This window comes from Triticum urartu, chromosome 2A, assembly GCF_056163025.1.
Source record: "Triticum urartu cultivar PI428250 chromosome 2A, HENAU_Tu73, whole genome shotgun sequence".
Lineage (NCBI taxonomy): Eukaryota > Viridiplantae > Streptophyta > Magnoliopsida > Poales > Poaceae > Triticum > Triticum urartu.
In genome coordinates, this window is record NC_141874.1 from 541,695,387 (window position 1) to 541,706,649 (window position 11,263).

The 11,263-nt window shown below is 42.3% G+C and overlaps 1 long non-coding RNA gene across 1 annotated transcript; it reads right to left on the reverse strand.

Moving 5' to 3' along the window:
• Window positions 1–7,246: 7,246 nt before the first annotated feature.
• Window positions 7,247–9,182, reverse strand: LOC125531501 (uncharacterized). Its single transcript, XR_007293280.2, has 2 exons — window positions 7,956–9,182; window positions 7,247–7,821 (listed from the first exon to the last, which is right to left on the reverse strand). It is a non-coding gene; the product is annotated as an uncharacterized LOC125531501 (long non-coding RNA).
• Window positions 9,183–11,263: the final 2,081 nt, after the last annotated feature.

The following is an 11,263-nucleotide window of genomic DNA, read 5'->3' on the forward strand; positions in this document are numbered from 1 at the left end:
TGCAAACGATTTTTCGGATTGATGCAAATGATACGGCGTTGGAAAGCTATGGAAAATGCACAACTTTTTCTTATAGAAATTTTTTCTAACTCCTTACGGTTTAGACTCGAATTCGAATAAGGTCAAATTTGATTTTGAACGCGAATTTTTTTAAAGTTTGTCAAAATGGGGCATATAATATATCGTTGGAAAGCTTTTGAAAGTACGAAACTTAGTCATGTTGAACGTTTTCTCAAATTCGCAACTATTGAAGAGTAATTTGGATTATCGTGGAACCCATCGTGTTGTTTTTCTATCAGAAAAAACAGAGTACTTCTACTGATCTATGAATGTGTTTTGTACTGATGTATCTTTCACGGTGTAATTTTGTAAGGTTTCAAAAAAAAGAGTATTTAAACTGATGTCCGTATGGTTTTCTACTGAGCGTGTTTTCACAAACTAGACTTTATTTTTGTTTTTTTGTATGATTTTCCTCGTAAAAGACTAGAATTTACTTTGTTTGTTTTTTCTGTATGGTTTTCCTCGTAATTTTTCAACGGTCGGTATCATAGTCAGCGGACTTACATGGTTTATATCGTTGAACTGAATGATATTAAGAGATTTTTTTCATGTGTTCCTTTTTTAACTCAATTTCCTCATTATAGAATATTATGAAGTATGCGTGTTCTGGTGTTTTCGAACTCCCCTGATGATAATACATGAACTATGGGACATGATTTCTTCTTGAGCTTTCTTTTTTGTGTGTTCAATAAACAATGTACAAAATTAGGACCAATTCTCATCGGGATAAGAATAATATAGTGCACACATAATATTTTTGGATTTCCTCAAGCTTTCTACACACTGAAGTGAAAACCACAGGTACGATAAACTAAAAAGCACATGGAATATAAACTCTTCAGTTAGTAAGCTCCACTAGATCCTGCAGCTCCAGCTCCATGAGCTTTATGTGAACTTTGTCCATTCACACACATGAACCCCTCCTCCATTCATTTACGTGGACTTTTCCTGAGAAACAAATTGTGAAGTCTATCTGTTCACCATGGATGTCATCACTACAAAACACAGAAATATAGATGAATGGAAGGGGTGTGGAGGTGATATTTCTATGCATCACATCTAGTAACAAAAATTGAGAGGAAATACTAGTGAATTTGAACTTATGGTCTCTCGAGATATGAACTGATTGTGTTACAAGAACACGCACAAAATCCAACGAAGCTGATATATGTACATGTTAAAAGGATAATCAAGTTCATGTATATTAACCAAGAAAAGTTCAAAAAGAAGCTTTCAAAAAGTTTGTATTAAAAAGATGTATTCTTCATCATCTGGTGAGGAGGAGCATACATGGAAAATTGGGAATGTAGTTGCAGCCTGCAGGACTTACCGCATACAGGGCACACTAGTACTGATGAATTTTTCCTTGCAGCACAGATCTTGGAAACCATTTAGTTTAGCTATCAACATCGGCACACATGCTCGCATGCCACAGGAGGCACCCATGCATGCACTAGCGGACGCACACAACAAGCCCACAGTACGCACACATGCGCCAATTGGCACATCAGAAGTGACTTGCACTTCATTAGATGTAGCTATATGAAAAACCACTTAGATCACAGTTTCCAATCAAAAAATTACTATAGACAAAACCAAGCTGTATGCAAGACATAATTGCAAAATATAATCATCATGTATGTTGTATGGATCAACTACCAACATATATCAACAAAGAAAGATCGACACATATACTGCATTGCACACACACATGCCGTATTGTTATATGTACTTTTCACGAACTGATGATAGTTCATGTACTGAACAGGAAAAACCAGACATGATTTCTTGTTTCAACGCATGGTTGCTATTTTTAATTTGATGCATGTTGCATTATAGAACTACCACTGGTTTGCAAGTTGAACATTTTGGTACTTCTAATTTCTTTTTTGCATAGTTTACTGGCAAAATCTTCACGACAAAACAACACATCTGCATTAATTATGCACTACAAGAATTAACAAATAGAAAGGAAAGTGGTGAGAGATTTCATTTGAACACAAGAGTAGTGCAAATATATCACTCAAACAAGTTCTAAGAAATTTGCACAAGCAAGCAGCACAATAGAGAGAAAAGTCGTGTATGGCTATCAGGCACAACTTCTATATGTAGAAGGACTAGTAAGGGTCTCAAGAATCAACTACATTTTTCATTCAACTCGATATTCATCAGCACTAGTATGACTTCACAAGAAATTCAAAATTGTAGCCACACACGCACCAAACTTACAATTTTTTTTCTCCAAACCTATTTAGTGATATATCTAAACTTACAGGATTTTGAAGCGTGAACTGATGATTTTTTTGCTCAAGGACCCAAGAATTCTGTAGCATCACACGTGTTATGCATGTTTAGGTAAACAGAGATGCCAACTTTCTCCATATAGTTACTTCCAGCTCCCAGCAAAATTCGTAAAATGGAAGGCAGATAAGTCTAGCTACTCTATTATGAAGCTCACCTTCATACTTGAGAGACCAATGAACCACTGATGAAGGGGCTCCCTGGGGCCGCTCCCTATATCTAGCCGAAAAAAGACCGACGACAATGGCGCATGAACTAGTACGACTGTTGTGGGGCAGGAACCATGACGACGGTGACCTGGTCATTGAAAAAATCCAAGGCAGAGCACGGAGTGGCCTGCACGCAGCTCTTCTCGTGAACGGCAGTGGAGGGTGCAGTTGTACTGCCGAGATGAAGATCCTCGCCCACCTGCTGCTCCATAACAAATGTTTATACTGCATATTTCCATAAATATTAGCTTTTTCTTTGGCAACAAAGAAACATCAAAAAGGATATTTCATTTCTTGTAAGCATATCAACAAATAGCTTGATAGCAGCGGGAATGGAACAAGTTCTTACCATTGGGAACCTGCCCACTTGCGTGATCTGACGTCCACTTGTGCGAGTAGAACTAACAAACACACCATCGAGGACCTTCCCACTGTGCGAGATCAAACTGAACCCGTTCGTGATGCCAAGGCCGACTAAACTTACTGTCTCTCGAGATCTGAACTGATTGTGTTACAAGTATACACACAAATCCAAACGAGCTCATGTGAGTACATGTTAAAAAGATAATCGAGTTCATGTATATTAATTGGAGAAGTTCAAACAGAAACTTTTTATAAAAATGTACTGTTTTTGCTATAACAACTATAGTCATCTGCCAACCATGTATATTTAACCGGTTAAAAAGATAATCAAGTTCATGTATATTAAGAGAAGTTCAAAAAGAAACTTTTAATAACAACTATATTCATCTTGCCACCCATTCAGTTTTTGCTTTAACAAAATTCACACATTTAAAAAGTTTGTACTAGCATGGGGAAGCCTCAGTTCTTTGACAAAAACTCCCATGTTCTTTGACAGTTTAAATTTTGTTTGAACTTACTAGTTTCCCGATTTCAAACTTATAGAATTTTATACCCCAAACTTCTACAGGTTTCTTTAATTTCTCTGGAACAAAAACCGAGGGAGTCTGGCCTCAAGAATTACACGAAAGAGAAAAACCATAGGTGTGAACTTATCTGGAGGCTTTTGTCGAACGGAGGAGACGAGATGATGCAGGAGCAAAACCCGACTCCTTGAATATAAAATAGTTATGCTGTCAATACTTCTTTTGAGTTCTTATTTCTGAACCTTCCTAGTAGTAATACTTGTACTATGCGATACAAAATTATGTCATTGAGCAACTGATCTCGAAACAAAAACACTCCTGTAGTGCACACACCAAATCATGATAAAAATAGTGGCAGCAAGAAGCAATAACGAGCTGCACCTGCACGTGTTTTTGAGAGTGAAAGTTGTACGCAGGCATGAACTTCAATACTTCATCCTGTTTTTTTGTTGAGCACATGTGCGTATATTGGAAAAGAAATTTATTTCGTACAATTTTTTTGTGAGCACAAATGGAACACAGTCCTCTCTCAAGCATTAGAATGAACACCCACGGGGCACAATGCCACTCATTCTGTAGTAGCGCAATAAGCATCAATTTCATTCCAAGTTTCTTCAGTTCATGTAATAGAAAAAGCAGCAGCTAATTAGTCACCGCTTACTCACCTCGCCGGAGTAAATACCAGAGGTAGAGAGAGGAGGCCGAAGAGCCAATGCACCTGTGCACGCAACATTTCTGAACTTGATCCAAACATTAATGTTAGTACTTCCCAAGTTGTCGCATCTGTATTCACTATGGTGATGTGTTTGTACTGCCAAAAAAATATGCAAGAGCACAAAGTAAACATTTAAAAAAAATTGTGCTCATAGGAATAGTGAAAAACTCCTAAAGGGCATGAAAAACAATCATATAAACATGTTCTTTTTGCATCTTCCCAAACTACTCAATCCGCATAACACACATGTACGCATTTTAATAGCAGAAGCAAAGAAAGAGAGATATTGTTGTGAGAGAGTGTCATTGACGCAGCGGACAACCTGGAGAACCATTGTAGGAGTCCTCTTTTTGCACCGGCTTGCTCCATGACCTGACACGGCGCATCGGTGTCTTCAAAGTGGACGATGTTAGAGGAAGGGCAGGAGCCAGAGGAAGACCTATAGAAAAATCAAAAGAGAAATTTTGGGGAGAAAAACATTACAAGTTTGCAACCATTCTAGAATTAAGTTTGTATGGCTAGTAGCTATCTAGGATTTTAAGTGAACTCTCAGTAAAAGTAATTTTCTACTTCCCATGTAGTAATACAAGGACTTGCTGTCACATGTATTTTTTTGTCATCCACAACACAACAACGTTTCTCTATGCTACTCTCTCTATGCTCTATGCCACTGAATGTCAATACAGAACCATTCACAATACCACTGTCCTACAATTGAGGATTTCAAAATCTTTTCCAGGCCCTTAGTGGTTCATATTTCAAACTAGAGTAGACACTGAACTAACAAAGCAAATAAAGAATACAGAACATCCAGGAAATATTTATGCTATAATTCAGTAGATAGGACGTACATAAGCAAATATCCATCAAGTTTTCATACTGGAACATATGTTCTTTATATGGCGAAGAAATAATTTGAACAGAACAAAACAACAAATTACTTCAAAATGCATTCTCTTTTTTGCCATGTGTTAGATGAACAGTATGTACCTCTCAGTAGGGTTGATCTTATATTCATACGCACATAGTGCACCAGGTTCATTCGCGGAAGTAGCCGCACAAGTGCAGTAGCAGCCATACCTGCTCACCAGCTTTATGCCTCGTCTTGCTGCTTCCTCAAAACACTTTGCCACCTACGTACTAGTACTTATTGCCAGCCGTACCCTGCACACACACCACCAGCCACCAGTTAACACATATGAAAACACACACACACACACACTGAGAGAACCAGACACACACCAGCCGTATCCTTCTCTATTTTACTATCAATACACCATGTTTTTACGTTTGTAATTTTACATAACATAAAATATTTTTTACGATGATTATATATTTTCTTACGGTCCCTTTTTGCGTCGGAAATAAGACAAAACTTACGGAACGTAAAATTACGGTGCATTGATGGTAAAATAGAGGGGGTGAAGAATAACTATTCCTCACCCAGGGTGACGAATAGCGCGACCCTATATATATAAGCAGAATAATTATTCTGACAACATTTCCGCACTACACGCTCAACGCAAGTGCACGTTATTGTTTGAACCAAGTGTGTTGCAGTACTTATGCGAGTAAACTTCCCGTCGCAAAAAAACTGCATGCCGTGTTTTTTCGGTACTGTTTTCGCTCTAATTTTTTAACTGTTTATCGGAATGAGGCATACAATATACTATTGGAAAGCTATGGATTAGGCGCAACTTCGTCATGTTGAACACTTTTCGAGATTGCACACGGTTTAAGAACAGTTTTGAAAATGGTGTGTCCCATGACGAGTGGCAGCGAGCGTTTTTTCGTGATTTCTTCTAAACCGCTCATTGGAATGAAGCAAATGATACACCGTTGAAAAGATATCGCTGAGGCGCATCTTTTTCATATCTATTATTTTTCTCTAATTTGTTACGGTTTAAGAGTAGTTTCAAATTTACTAAATCACGGAATTCTGTTTTTCAAATTTTTTGAAATTTTCGGTACTGTTTTCGCTCCTGATTTCTAACCGTTTTTCGAAACGAGACGTATGATACGTCGTTGGAAAGCTATGGACAAGGCGCAACTTTCATATATTGAAATGTTTCTGAGATTCCTTACAGTTTTTAGTTAATTTTGAAAATCGTGCGGCTGACGTCAAGAGGCGGTGGCTGTTTTTTCACGAAAATTTTACGAACTGCTGGTCGGAATAATTCAAATCATGCGCCTTTGGAAAGATATCGACGAGACACAACTTTTTCATGTAGAACACTCTCTCTAATTCCTTACGGTTTAAGAGAAGTTATGATTTTACCGAAAAGCGAACACTCTGTTCTTCGCGAGACCAAAATCGTCGTATGTACTGCATCGGCAGAAGAACGCACTTCTTCAGACGAAATACCGCACTGCATCAGATGGGCAAGTGCACTGCATGGTTTCTTTTTGTTTAGACGTATTTTTTCTCGGACAAGGAAAGAAGAACGCACTGCTTCAGACGAAATACCGCACTTCATTAGATGGGCAAGTGCACTGCATGGTTTCTTTTTATTTAGATGTATTTTTTCTCGGACTAGGAAAGAAGAACGCACTGCTTCAGACGAAATACCGCACTTCATTGGACAGACAAGTCCATTGCATGATTTTTTTTGTGGGACGTAAATTTTTCCAAACGAGGTGGAGTGCACTTCATGTCAAGCATTGGCGAACTGTAATACTATGAAAAGTGAACCTCAAGACTACCGTAAACGGGTCGCGACACTACCGAAAGTGAATGGCTTGACATTTTTAACCGCAGGGACTGAATGAGTGAACTACATATAATGAAAAGCGAGCTTCTTTGAGATATATATTTTTCCTATTTACTAAGCAAACCATGGAGTATTATAACAAACTGCATGAGACAACAAAATAAGCTTCAAAGCCACATCTATCTGATAAAGACACTTTGTTTCTTCCTTATTGAATGCGGTGCCGGTGAACCACAAGACTCCTAGAAGTGGGCTGCATCAATCCATTTTTCTCTTGAAAATGAACCATCAATGCTTGTTGGAATCAACCCATGCTTGAAAAATGAAACCATTAATGCAAAATATAGTTAACTGAACCGTAAGAACAATAATTAGTGGATCACATTTGCACTTATGTTTTCTCTCATCCCAAAAGAAGTGCGCTGCACACAACAATTTGTTATAGGCACAGTTTTCGTTCCGTGATCAAAGCATTGAACTGCACCAAATAAAACTGTGAACTCATGAGTATAAAAAATCAGAGAAGAAGACCAGCGCTTCAGCAACACACACGACCGTGAGTGCCGCACTGCATGGGCTGCCCTACTGCACTGCATGCACCCTGAAAGTTAAGTGCACTCCACAATGCATAACCTTTTTTTAAATGCAAAAAAATGAGCTTCTCCAAAACACACGCCCATTCTGTACTTTTACATATGCACTTCACCGCAAAAATGAACTCCAAATTGTTTTCAGCCGCAAAGGTCTCCCAGCGGCCAGCTAGAGAACCTCCTGCCGACACCAAGTAAACTGCATACCGCACCCATCCACACGTTGGACAGCCGAGCACCTGAGAAGCCCAGTGGTGGTGGGATTGAAAGAGGACGCCATGGAACCGCACGCGGCCGCGTTGACTGCAGAAATGATGCCATTGAGCTGCACGCGGCCGCATTGCCGCACTACATCTTAAAAAAACCTCATCAGTGGGAGCTCCATCCAGGGGAGCCGGAGCTTAACACAGGTGGGGGCAATGCGTACTGTAGTATGGACTACAATAGTAGGAGAATGCAAGACCACTGGGAGAACAACTTACAAATGCGGGAGAGCGCAGCCATAGGAGGGCGCGTGGCGCGCTGCTCATGGGATCGGACTGCACCGCACATTCAATCCTTTGATTCCGACAAGTAGAACTTTCTTTGTGCTCCTCCAAGAAGTGGACTTCCTCTCCGGTCGTCGTGGAAGACGAGCTGGTCGTCAGGGCCTAGCAGGAAACCACGATGCGTAGGAGCTCACTCCCCCAGAGAGCAGAGCTTCGAGGTTGCTGGCGTCTCCACTGGCGGCACAGCTTGCTGCGCATACAGTTCACTCCAAAGAGGAAGTCCACGATGATCGGTGGACATGAGAGCGGGCCCTGTGGCTGAGCAGGGGAGAGGAGCAGAGGGGGGATCTGGCGCGTGGATCGAGAAAGGCTCCCTGCCGGGATCGACGGATCTGGCGCTAGATCGAGAAGGTGGGAGGAACAAAATCGCAGGCAGGCCATGCGGCCGGCAGGGAGCTCCAGTGCAGGGAAGAAAGGGCATTCACCGGGGGCGGGGCGAGGTGGAAGGCAGCGCGGCCCCTCCCGGTGGATCGAAGGTGGTGCTTTGGGGGATGGAGTTAGCATGGGCGGTGCGTGGGGCGGGCTTGGCTGTGGTGGCGCGTCGCCGGGCTCTTGAAGAAGGCCAGTTAGGAGGGGTGGCGCCGGGCCAGTGCTGCTATGGCTGTCCGGCGTGGCGGCGGGGCAGATCAGCATCCGGCACGCTGGGTGGTGGTGGCCGGGCGGCTCGGTGGGAGGTGGTGGGCAGCGCGGTGGTACACGGGGCCGCGCAGGCGGTTGGAGGGGGTTGGGGACGCACCGGTCGTGGAAGGTAGTGGGCTAGGTGGGGCGGCGAGGGCGCTGTTGGTGGTGTCTGGAGGCGTCGGGTGTTTTAGGAGGGGAAGTGGGGAGGAGAGAGGAAGAAGGTGAGAATGAGGGCGGGGTCGAAGGTGTCAGCAGAATAAAGAATTGTGTGCAGAATAAGACTCTTAAGGGGTGTTGTTAGAATAGACCCATCCTATATAAAGTTTAAGACATAATTCGAACTCAGGTCATCGCGTTGTGAGCATCCGGTGCTAACTAGTCCAGCACATTTTTGGTGTAGACCATGCTGGGTATATATCTCCATGTGTACTCTTATACTCCATTCGTTCCTAATATTTGTCTTTTTTAGATTTCAAATGGACTACCACAAATGGATGTGTATGTAGACATATTTTAGAGTGTAGATTCACTCATTTTGCTTTGTATGTAGTCACATGTTAAAATCCCTAAAAAAACAAATATTTAGGAATGGAGGGAGTAGAAAATATAGTTGGTGATGATGGTGTGCGTGCCATCCTGCAATATAGGCCGTCAGATTTATATCTAACGGATAGGAAGGAAACTATGGCAATTTTGCAAAAAGATACCCACACCCCTCTCCATGTTTGTGAATAAGGCCTTCCCTCATTCATCCTTTTCTCTACTCTTACTAGCAATGTGCCCGTGCGTTGCAACGGATCCAAAATATAATAAAACACGATCACAAACTTGAAAGAAAAACACTCTAGTTTGGTGTATATATCACTAAAAATATACTTGTATTAGGTTTCTCTCAAAATATATTCCTTGTGGCTATTTTGATGAGGTGGGGGAGGGATGTGGTTAGTTTCAATATATTAAGGGGTTTTTGCAAATTGGAGCAGGGAAGTGGGGTCTTGCTGTAAAAAGCCACGACTTACATCATAGTCGTTAGATGCAGATCTGATGGTCAGAAACGACGGATGGCAGAAACACCATCACTACTAGAAAAAGGGCTATAGATGGGATTGATACTAATGGCGCACCAGACAAGCGGTGCGCCATTAGTATATACTAATGGCGCACCACCTACTGATACGCCATTAGAGTTGAAACTACTAATGGCGCACCTGGCCCAGGGTGCGCCATTAGTATCAAATTTTTTTTAACTAGTGCGCCTGTCCAAACATACTAATAGCGCATCCAGATACAGTGCGCCATTACTAGTTGTAAGTAGTAATGGCGCACCAGCCGGAAAGTGCGCCACTAATGTTGTTTTTTTTATTATATTTTTTATTCTCTTTTTTGCAAAACTACTAATGGCGCACTGTTCCATCGTGCGCCATTACTAGTTTAAACTAGTAATGGCGCACTGTGGGACAGTGCGCCATTAGTATTTTTTTTTGCAAAACTACTAATGGCGCACCACCAGGAGGTGCGCCATTAGTAACCTGGATTACTAATGGCGCATTTAGAGTTGGTGCGCCATTAGTAAGTGGGCAGCAACAAGATATTTTGGACAGCCTCTCCTACCCACACTCACTTTCTCCCCACTTCATTCTCTCCACCTCCTCCTTGTCTCGGGTGCCTCCTCTTTTTCACCTCATTTCCACCATAGATTCATTCAATTTAAGTGGTTAAATTACCTTGTTTTGATAGGTAAGTAAGGCGGGAAGCTATATTTATGTTTAAATTACCTTGTCCTATTTTTAGGGAAAGTCATGCCAAAATTTTTCTTGGTTCTAAAATATCGTTTTGCTCTACCCCGCAGGCGACCATGGTCCGCATGATGACCGAAGGCATCGTGAATAGGTTTTTGAGGTCCGCGAAGGCCGAGATGCTTCAAAAGAACGAGACGGAGATAAGATGTCCGTGTCGAAGATGCAAGCTGAAGAGCCTTATTGCGGACCCGGAATCCGGGCAGGTGCGGGACCACTTGCTCTTGCGTGGTTTCATGGATGGCTATCGGTGGCAAGGTGATGAAGATGACTACGAAGTCGTCCATGGGGGCCGGGCAAGAAATGAGGAAGGGCAGCAAGACAACCACCGCGGCTCAGGCGGGCGAGAAGACGAAGAATCCCGAGGAGATGATCACGACGATGATGTTGTACACAGTTATCATGTAGAAGATGCAGGACATGATGATGAGGAAGATGCCGGAGCAGTCGACGGGCATGATCATGAAGATGATGATGCCGGCGGAGCAGACGACGCTGGACCATCGATGGGCTGGGTGCAGGACCCTCATATTCAAGAGCTGCTTCTCAAGCAGACGGATAACGCAAGAGCTGCCGCCCGAGAGAAAGCCAAGATGGATCAACTTGAGTTAGACGCGGTTACTCCATTGTATGAAGGATGCAGGCCCGAGGATACCCGCCTGAAAGTAACGCCCATGGCTCTGGAGATGAAGGTAAAACACAAAATGACCGACGCATGCTTCGACGAGAACATGTCATTCTGGCACGAATGTCTTCCCAAGGGGAACAAGTGCCCGGCCAGTTTGGAGGAGGCGAAGAAAATCGTGTGTCCATTGGATTTACCGC